The 7609-nt window shown below is 40.6% G+C and overlaps 1 pseudogene; it reads left to right on the top strand.

The window, feature by feature from the left end:
- The first annotated feature begins 900 nt into the window (after nucleotides 1–900).
- On the top strand, nucleotides 901–1307 carry LOC112608402 (annotated as a pseudogene).
- The last annotated feature ends 6302 nt before the right edge of the window (nucleotides 1308–7609 follow it).

Genomic DNA, 7609 nt, shown 5'->3' with positions numbered 1-7609 from the left:
TTCAATGGGACCTTGAGCAACATGGTCGAGACAGGTAGCCAGGAGTCAGGAAACCTCCTATCCCTATGGGATAGTTCCCTGAATAAGATATCACAATTATAAGACACATGGTTACTTTATATACCACTAACTGGAGATTTTTGCCAATTAAACTATGACATACCTTTGATTATAAGAAGCACCCCAATTTCAAAGATGTTAGAATGTGTATGGGGAGGCATAAAAACATGGCTGGGTGTGGCAGCAAGCCGCCAAAATGACCACAAACATCCCTCTGTCCTTGTGTGAACACGCACCCATAGTACCCTCCCAGATCTATGTGACCAATAGGATATGGCAGAAATGCGGATGTATGAATTCCAAGATTAAGGTCCAAAGACACTGCAGCTCCTGTTTTGTTCTCTCTCTCTCTCATCATTGGCTTTTGAGGATACCCAGGCAACCTGTAGAGGGAACTGAGGCCCTGCAAAGAATGGAGATTTACCAATAATTGCATAAATGGACTTGAAAGTGAATTGTCCAGCCTTCAGATGACTTCAGTCCCAGCTGGGAGTTTGATAGCAACCTCATGGGAGACCCTAAGAGAGAACCACCCAACTAAGCTGACTATAAATCTCTGACTCTTAGAAGCTGTGTGTAATAATAATAATTACTTAAATATTTCTTGTTTTGAGCTGCTAGTTTGGGGGTAATTTGTTACATAGCCATAGATAGAATTAATGAATACCACATATAATGTGTGTGCATGAGTGTGTGTGTGTGTGTATATATATATATATATATACACACACACACATACTAGGTAAGTGTCAATCTGGGGCTCAGAAACAGATAGACTCCTCTGATTTAAAGCATCCTCCTGAGTTTTCCTCCCTGGCTGTCTGCAGATCACCTGCCATCATGAATGACACAGTAACTATCTGGACCAGGAAACTCATAACCAACCAAATACTTCAAAGGAAACAAATGGTCATAGATATCCTTAACACTGGGAAGGCAACAGTACCTAAGACAGAAATTCTGGAAAAATTAGTCAAAATATACAAGACCACACTGGATGTCATCTTTGTGTTTGGATTCAGAACTTATTTTGGTGGTGGCAAGATAGCTGACTTTGGTGTGATTTATGATTTTTTTGGATTATGTAAAGAATCATGAACCCTAACATAGACTTGCAAGACATGGCCTGCCTCCATGAGAAGAAAAAGACCTCAAGAAAGCAGTGAGAAGAATGCAAGAATAGAATGAAGAAACTCAGGGGGTTGGCAGAGGCCAATGTTGGTGCTGGCAAAAAGCCAAAGGAGTAAAGATGCTGCAATGATGTTATCTGCAGACACTGTGTGGATTAATAAACTAAAAACTTTCAAGTGAAAGAAAGGCATCCTAGTGCTTCCACTTAGACCTTGAAATGCCCCAGAATCAGGTGTAGAGATTAGAAATAGGTAATCACAGTGGGACTCAGGTGGTGGATGACACAATTGTAAATGAGGATGGTTTACGGAAGCAAGACTGGAACGTACTGAGCCAAATCAAAGAGCCTTAATAGCAGAGACAGCTGTCTGCCTTTGTCCTGAAACACTTCCTCTTCTTAAGGAGCCAACTTCAGAACAAAACCCCACTATATTTTACAGAAAGAATTAAGCGGAAATACTTGTACGAAGTGGGAAGCTCAAGGGTAGGTATGGATTCAGGCATTTATAGAACATCAGGACTTTGGGAAGATATAAATTAGTGCTCACTCCCAGAGGACCCTGCCAGCCAAGCTAAGGTATTTTGACTTTATTATACAAGCAGAAGGCAGCCACAACTGATTTGAGACAGGAGAATTAGGTACTAATAACAATGTTTGGAAGATTAAACTGGCCATGTCATGCAATATGACTTCGAGTGAGAGAAGCTATGAAAGCCATGGCCAGTTTCCAATGTGAGGATATTATTAATAGTTTAGACTTAGAGAATCCAACCTTTCTCATCCCTCTGGCCACTTGCCTAGCTCAGGGTCAAAGGGGAGCCTAACATCTCCGTTCTCAAACCCCACCACATTTAGAAAACCCTCTTCCCATAGCCACTCACTCTCTCACAAAAGTTCTTCTGTAGAAATATCCTAGAGGATGCAGTCTATCTGAGCTAATACTGTGCCGTCATGCTGATGCTGCAGTCTCACCAACGTACCTTAATGTAGCGGTTTCCCTGGGGTTCTTTGTCCTACATCCAAGAAAATTAAGGAATGCAGACGTAAGGGTGGGGTTGGAGTCAAAGTTGAATAAGCGAAAAAAGAAAGCGTTCTGCAGCAGAGAGGGGAGTCCAAGTGGATTGCCGGGTTACAGCTGAATTTAAAAGCTTTTTGTAAGAAACTGCTTTCTTCCCTGTAACTGTTTGAGTAACTTTTCTTACCAGTAAATCTGTCTGTGCAATTCTTCTCTTATGCAGCTGTGGGTATGTCTCCAGGCAAGCACAAAGCACTGCTTCTCTTGTTTGTATAACTATGGGTTTGTTTTAGGTAAGCCCCCTTCCTCCCTGTGCAAGTTCCCACTGTGTATGTGCCTGTAAAGGGGAGGAAAGTTTTTCCTAGGAGCTCACTAATTGTACAAAGAACAAAGAACCTTTGTGCTGGACCCCGTTTGCTTATCTGTTTGCAGGTGCAGCCTGAGTTTTTTTCCCAGGTTATTTTATTTTTGCCTGTTACTGTGACTTTTCAGGCAGGCCACTTCTGCGGTCTGAATTTTTCCCAAATGATTTTCCTTCCTTTCTCCCTCACTGAGAACAGGACCAAAGGGGTGCTGGACTGTGGGAGAGGCTAAGGTGTGTGCAGAGACCTTGAAGAGGAAGGACAGATGGGCATCTTTCCCCAGTGTGTGCAAGGAGGTTCACAACAGCTGATGTTTAGATGGGAGCCTCAGACCTGCAGAAACAAAAGAAAGAAAAGCTCCCTATTGTTTATTCATCTAATAAGCTGAGAGAGACCCTAACGGTCATCAAATTCAATTCATAAGTTTGAAAATAAGGCCTTGAGCCCACCTACTGGTCTCTTGCCTTCCAGGCCAGTCTGGTGGCACCTGCTGTTTACCTCTTGTTCTCCTCAAAGGAAGGAAGCTCAGTGTCTACCTGTCTCTGAGGGGAGCCATCCATACACGGGGGAGTAACTTAGCATAGGGTTCTTTGGAAAGGAGATGCTCACTTGGGTGTTTTTGCTTATTTTTTGGTAAGTTAAGAGAACTTCGTTCTGGTACCTAGCACTTTCACTAGGCAAAAATCATGTTTACATCTGGGTGAAAGAGAAAAGGATTCCTGCTTAGTTTTCTTTTTGTGTCTGCACTTAGGGAAAAGTTAGCAGATAAACTCTATCTATTTTTTTAAAATAAGGCCAATTTAAGAGTGTCAAAAGATTCATGTTATTTATTCAGGATTATTTGTTTTTACTCCTATACTTGTTCGACACTAGTATAGACTTATTCACCTTCACTTGGAAATTTTATAATTCTAACCCAAGGGAAAGAACCCTTCTTTCATTTCTGTAATCCATTTCTTTCTTCACATGTCTTTTTATCTCTTTTTTTCAGAAAGTCACACGCTTGACTTGTAACACTTCATGCTACCTGAGAAGAAAGGAAAAGTCACTTTGTGCTTGACTCACATAAGATGACTGAAATACCTGTTCACAAGATTAATAGCAGAGCATTATTTACCAACCTGTGCATCTTATTAAACATCATTTTCTTCTCTTTATGTTTCACAAAAACAAGCTCTGCAGGGATCTCTTTTGGCAATATTGCAATCTAGTTAGCCGAATCAACCTTTCTGCTGAAAATAACTAAAAAGTTTGAAAATCAGAGCTTTCTTAAAAGCACTGATGAGCTGGCAAGAAACCAAGAAATACACAGGGCAAAATCTGAGGGGAAGTGGGAACTGAGAGAAGCGAACAGAGTCAGCTTTTAGCCTGGGGACATTTGCCAAGCTTGATTCTGAGCTTCAGCTTTCATTGCCTCTGGGAGCACCAGAGGCAGGAGGCAAAGCATGGGACAGCCAAAGTGGGACATCCTGGGAGACCCTCTTCCCTCAAATATGGTACCCTGAAGAACCCCACCCTTAGTGTAGGCCTGGCGTGGAAACACATTGTAAACCAAAAGAAAATTCTAAGTCCCCCAACCGACTGAATGAACCCTCCACCCTTGGACAAGGGAATCCCAAAGAAACCTGAAAAACTAGTTCAGGCTATGATGGGAAGAGAGGTCAGATGTGTTATACCCTCCCCTTTGGAGTTCAGGCACAACTGACCAGAATTATCATTAAAATAGAGATCATAAGACGGACAAAACAGACTTTTTGTGGCAATAAGATACCAAATTCTGATCTGACTCTGGTATAGCAACACATGACAACAGGCCCTAAAGGAAATGAAAATATTTTGCCCCAAAGTATATTTCTTTGACATATTTTGAAATGGTCCTGCCAAGCCTTCTTTTGTGGGGGAAATCTGCATTTTGTAGAGAAGCTCCTTCCCTTTCTAGGTCTTTTCCTGATCAAAAAGAGATTTAACTGAGAATCTGACACCTTTTAAGATGCAAAAGGAGACATTTACCATCTATTCTTTCTGAAACCTGCCACCTGGAGGCTTTATCTACCTAACAAGAACCTTGGCCTATACCATGCTCCTTATCTTAACTCAAGCATTTCTTTCTGCTGACTTCAACTCTTTAGGCAGAGCTTAGCTCTTTCAACCAATTGCCAGTCAGAGAATCTTTGAATCCACCTATGACCTGTAAGTTCCCACTCTGAGATGTCCCACCTTTCTGGGCCAAACCAATGTATACCTTGAATGTATTAATTTATGTCTTTGTCTATAACTTCTGTCTCCCTAAAATGTATAAAACCAAGCTGTAACCGAACCACCTTGAGCATGTGTTCTCAGGACTTTTGGAGGCTGTGCTGTAGGCCATGGTGACTCATATTTGACTCAGAATAAACCTCTTTAAATATTGTACAGAGTTTGGCTTTCATTCCATCAGCAATATGCACGTCCCCCATTACCACACTGTAGCATTGCAAGGAAAATTGCTCAGTTTCCTGGTGCAGAACAGAGCTGGGAAAACCCACCTCTGCAAAGTTGTACCACATACACTTATGGGGCAGGGCAAACCCCAAAAGTGGGGCTCAGCTCAGGAAGCCACATGGGTCCTTGACTCCATGCAGGACGGAATTCAAAACCAAGCTGACGAAGTGAAAGCAAGTTTATAAAGAAAGCAAAGGAATGAAAGCGTGGCTACACTGTAGGCAGAGCAACCCACATAGGCTGCTGATTGGCTATTTTTTTGGTTATTTCTTGATGACTTAATAAAGCTGCAGTGGATAATTCATGAGTTTTCCAGGGAAAGGGTGAGGATTTCCCAGAACTGAGGGTTCTTTTTCCTTTTAGAACATATAAGGTAATTTCTTTGCTTTGGTGTTTGTAAACTGTCATGGCATTGGTGGGAGTGTCTTCTAGCATGCTAATATATTACAATTAATGTATCATGAGCAGTGAGGTCACTTTTGTCACATCTTGGTTTTGATGGGTTTTGGTTGGCTTCTTTTTTGCACCTTGTCTTATAAGCAGGGTCCTGTAAAATAAGTCCTGCTTAATTCCTGTCTCACTTGCAGCACAGATTCAAACTATCTAGTTAAAACAACAACTCTAACAACAACACACTCAAGGTAAAAATTTAGCTTCAAGGGACACTGGACTAGTGGTTTTCCAGGCATCTGACAAAAGTAAGTATAAATCCTTTAGGAAAGAATCTGCCCTAATTTCAGACATCAAAGAATTTCCTCAAATAAATTTCCAAGGAAAACAAGTAGCTCACAGAAAAATATAATAAACATTTAAGGAAACAAGGTACTGTGAGGTGAATAAGCATAAACAACAAACAATAGCAACTGACCTGCAAAGACCTTAGATACTGGAATTATCAGACACAGAATTAAAATTCTTTTAATGTTAAAAAAATAGACAAACTTTAATGTCTAAAGAGATTTGAAAGAGAATGAAGTAGAATGTCTAGAAATAAATGTAATAATTGGAATAAAAATCTGCATCAATGAATTTGACACCACCCATGTTAGACATGACTAAAGAGAGAATCACTGAATAGGAGTATAGCTCTTGATTTACACAAAATACCTCATAGAAAGGGAAAGCCGTGGAACATTTGAAAGCAAAGTTATGAAGCAAGAAATGTAGAATAATAAAGTTTAATACGGGTGTAACGAATCTTTCAGAAGCGAAGAAAAGAAATAATAAGACAGACATAATATTTGATAAGATAATGGCTGAACATTTTCACAAGCTTTCAAAAGATAGAAATCCATATACAGTAAGTCTGAAAAGTACTTAGCATAGTGGAACTGCAGAATAACAATCACAAAGAGATCTGAAAAGGAATCAGAGAAAAGAGATAGTGCCTTCAGAGGAGCAGCAATACATTCAATAGGTCTCAACAGCAACAATAGAAGTGGGATGACAGCAAAGTTGTGTTTTCAAGTGTACTAAGAGAAAAGTGCACATACACACACACACACACACACCCCTCCAGCTAAAATATGTTTTAAGAACATATTGTGATTCATAATAAAAAATGCATATTTTAGTCTTTTTCCCTATTTCCTGGCACAGAGCTCCTAAAGCCCTTGTAATGTCCTCAGCTATTAGGGGTGCTAGTAACATCTTTTGTTCTAATACTTGGTCTTTGACCCCAATTTCTGACACAGAACTCCTAATCCCTTGAAATTTCTTGGGTGATAAAAACATCTTTTGTTCTGGTGAGGTGACTCCCAGTGGGCTCCTGGTTGGGGGCTGGTCACCAGAAGACCAAGCTGTGATTAGAAGCTTGGAATTGTCAGTCCCGCTCCCACCACCTCATCCTTTGGGATGGGAAGAGGATCTGGAGCTTAAGTTTGTAAGCAATCATTCCTATGTGATGAAGTCTTCATAAAAATCCCTGAACTATAGGTAATACAGAGCTTCTGGGTTGATGACTACATGCGTGTGTCAGTGGGGTGGCACACCCCAATTCTTTCAGACCCTGCCATATGTACTCCATCATCTGGCTGTTCATCTGTATCCCTTATAATAAACTGGTAAACACAGGTGTTTCCTAAGTTCTGTGAGCCAATTTAGCAAATAATTGACTGCAAGGAGGGGATCATGGGAAACTCCAATTTATAGCCAGTTGGTCAGGAGCATGGATGAATGGATGACAACCACCTGGACTTTTGAGTAGCATCTGAAGTGGGGGTAGTCTTGTAGGACTTTTAACTTGTGGGGTCTGACACTAATTCCAGGTAGATAGTGTCAGAATGCAGTTGAATTTAGGACACTCACTTGGTATCCAGAGAATCGGTTGATGTGGAAAAAACAAAAACAAAAACAAAAACCCACATACCTGGTCACAGAAGTGTTGGGCATGAGTTTAGAGGAAAAGAGTTTGTTTTTCCTATATTCGAGAGGTGAAGGCTAAATAAAGACATTTTTAGACTACAAAATTTGATGCCACTTTAGAGAATTAAGGGAAATTCTAAAGGATGTTCTTTAAGTAGAAGGAAGATGATATTAGACAGGAATTCAGAGATGCAA

This window comes from Theropithecus gelada, chromosome 1 (assembly GCF_003255815.1).
Source record: "Theropithecus gelada isolate Dixy chromosome 1, Tgel_1.0, whole genome shotgun sequence".
NCBI classification, from domain to species: Eukaryota; Metazoa; Chordata; class Mammalia; order Primates; family Cercopithecidae; genus Theropithecus; species Theropithecus gelada.
This window is presented reverse-complemented; position numbering and strand designations above follow the sequence as displayed.